The sequence below is a fragment of the Oxyura jamaicensis genome, chromosome 1, assembly GCF_011077185.1.
Source record: "Oxyura jamaicensis isolate SHBP4307 breed ruddy duck chromosome 1, BPBGC_Ojam_1.0, whole genome shotgun sequence".
Taxonomy (NCBI): Eukaryota; Metazoa; Chordata; class Aves; order Anseriformes; family Anatidae; genus Oxyura; species Oxyura jamaicensis.
In genome coordinates this window covers 88936352-88939290 of record NC_048893.1, presented here as the reverse complement: position 1 = coordinate 88939290, position 2939 = coordinate 88936352, and the positions used below count along the sequence as shown (strand labels likewise).

Below are 2939 nucleotides of genomic sequence, written 5' to 3'. Positions count from 1 at the left end.
AGCTGTGTTTGTGTATGGTTGAGCCTGAATGCTGGGCTTTGCTGTTATCAGCAGTGGACCAGACATGCTGGATCTGGGTCATGTGATTGCTCCGCCTCTGGTTCTCACTGAGCATCCAGAAGCAAGGACGCTCACAAAGCAGAAAGGAGTCTGCTTCAAAATGAATGGATTTGTGATTTTCTTGAACCCAATGGCTCCACTAAAATGTGTTTCCTCTCCACACTGGACACTCTGGTGAAAGCCTCTTGAATGCAGTGCTGTCCATCCCTCCATTCAGCATGGACCTGCCTTCTCTCAACTCCTCTCTTTATGGAGGGGAACTGTAACAAAGCAGTCCTCCCTTTAATCTCTGTATGGGGATGGACCATACTATATGTGCAGAGACTAACTTGTGCAAGCCAGAGTGAGCCCAGCAGGGCTCATTATCTTGTGCCTAATACCATGCTTAAGAGGACAAGCTCCAGCCCTGGAAGCAGCCTGCCCACTCTCAGAAAGCATAGAAAACTTTTCAGGAAACCTTGCCTGTTTGGATCTGCTCCAGGAAAAGCCAGCCCAAGTGTCAATTTCTTAAATGCTGAACTGGAATGGGAAATGATGGGGAGCAAAGAAAGTGCAGCAATAGCTTCCCTTGGCATCAGCTCATGCCCAGCCAGGCTTATTAGCTCTGGCTCCTGGCTGGTGCCTGCAGACTCTCTTGGGTGACTCTGCACAATGGTTCATGGGACTTTGGGGAATCTTTGCTGTGACAAACAGCCATGTGGGGTCCAGCCAAGGCCAGCTTAGCCTCTTACCCTAAGGGTAGACAAGCCTGCTGAAGAAGCATCTGGATACTACAGTGGCACACGGTGCTTGGAAACATAGCTCTCTGCAGACACAAACACCCCACCAGCATTATGTCAGCTGTGGGAGGCAGGATACAGTAACCAGCATGATATCTGATTCAGATAAACATTATTTTTCCATTTACAACTGGCTGTTTGCATCCCTTTTTAAAATACCACTATGCAACATCTAGGTCTTTGGGAGTTTGGGGTAGGGAGAGGAGTAGAGTATTACTTCTTTTTCCTCCGCAACTGAAGAAAATCATAGTCATCTCCAGAGTGAAAACAGTAATATACCAACTCAACCAACTTGTAATCTTAATTCACCTCAAAATAAATTCCCTTACTCATTTTTTTTCTACTGAAAAAACACGTTCTAGAATAAGATCTCAGTGGAGATTTTCAAGACAAGCACAGATACATGCTGCAATCAATCATATCCAAACCTAACATACAATTACTTGCTCACAAGCACAATGAAGTTTCACGCCCTACTTAGTTTTCTTGTGCAAAACTTGTTATTTATTCATGCCCTTGAAGCTCCTGAATGAAATGGTGACATTAATTCGTCCCAAGTCACATCAGAGAAAATTTGGTCAATAATATGCTAAACACCAATTTCAGCCTCAGAAAAAAACAATACATGAATTCACGTCTCATCAAATGAACCAGGTGCCAATGCAATTAATCAGTTCTGACCACTCATTGTAACTTGAGGAACATGCTCACTTTTAGTCCAAGTCATGACTGACACAGGAAAAAAAGAAATTGCTGTCACTGGTAGTAGGAAAAGAAGCAATGTATTATTACACAAAACAATACCTGGCTTTGTCATGGGACTGGCTGAAGCAATGAAACTCAGATAAGTAAACATGAGCTACAGCCCGGTGCTCCTCAAACTGCCGGTCTTCACAGGGCACACGTTGCGACCAGGGCCACCCTCAAAATAAGGCCCACTAATTTTGGAAGTGTTGGCTCAGTCCTGAAGTTTCTGATCAGTTTGCTGATGCTGGAGACCCACTGAATCATAGCACACAGAGAAGTGTCTAGAATACACAAACAAATAAAACATACATGATCCAAAACTAAATTATAGGCTGAGAGATTAATTTTGAAGAATATATTTTTAAAGACATATATTTTCATATATATATGTCTATATCAAACACAGAGCACTGCTATAAACACACTTCAGGCTTGCTGTCAGTATCTTAGGATGAAGCACAGCTGTGATGTATGGTTTGTTTTCCACTTCTAAAGAACCGAGAGGACCTATATTCAGTGTTTATCAGATTGCCCCTTTCCAATTCTTAAAATAATGTATGTGTAAAAGAGGAGACTGACTGGAGTGCTTCACAGGGCCTTGTTTCCAGCTACAGCCTAAATGAGTTTTGCACATGAGTGGAATCATTTACTGCTTATTTAACTTTGCAAGTGCTTTGGAAGACCTCTGGTAACACCGACTTTGTTTTTCCCTGCTTGGCTGCTGCTTGGACTGTCTCAAGCCGTTTGCATCTGCACAGTCACAAAAAGAGACGTGGTCTTCTGGGTTTTATGGCCACCGAGCAATACACAACCACAGGACAGATTTCTCTGGCTGCAAAGCCTCTCCCCCAGCACGGCGCTACCACTACAGAATGAGCCTTGCTCAAAGCAGGCGCGCAAAGCACAGAGTTCTCAGAGCCCAGCGCTGCCACAAGGCGTCAAAATGCTCTCATTGCTGCCCCAACAGTGGGCTTAAACCACCAAGGAGCATCACCTGATGAGCAGAGTGCCAAAAGTGAGCCCAGGCTTGGAGGCTGTGCTTTTTCCTTCTCTGCAGGCTGAACGCTCAGACTTATCGCACCTCCGCCTGCGGCACCCCAGGGCTGCGCACTTTTAAATTACACTCCTTGTAACCATGGTGAATCGCGTGGTCCTGTTTCTTATGAATAAAGCCCTTCCTGAGCATCTTATAATATGACTGCCCATGAGCAAAAACTTATTCTCTGACCTCCTTTCCCTCCCTCCCTGCTCCCAGCTCTGATGTATCAGAGCCATGTGGGAGGACAAACGAGGGAAGGGAAGGGAAGGGAAGGGAAGGGAAGGGAAGGGAAGGGAAGGGAAGGGAAGGGAAGG

The 2939-nt window shown here is 45.1% G+C and overlaps 1 long non-coding RNA gene across 1 annotated transcript in view; it reads right to left on the bottom strand.

Moving 5' to 3' along the window:
- Positions 1-1648: 1648 nt before the first annotated feature.
- Positions 1649-2939, bottom strand: part of LOC118176579 — an 8275-nt gene continuing 6984 nt past the window's right edge. The window contains exon 4 of the long non-coding RNA XR_004755476.1: positions 1649-1867. This is a non-coding gene — a long non-coding RNA (uncharacterized LOC118176579). The remainder of the gene's footprint in view (positions 1868-2939) is intronic.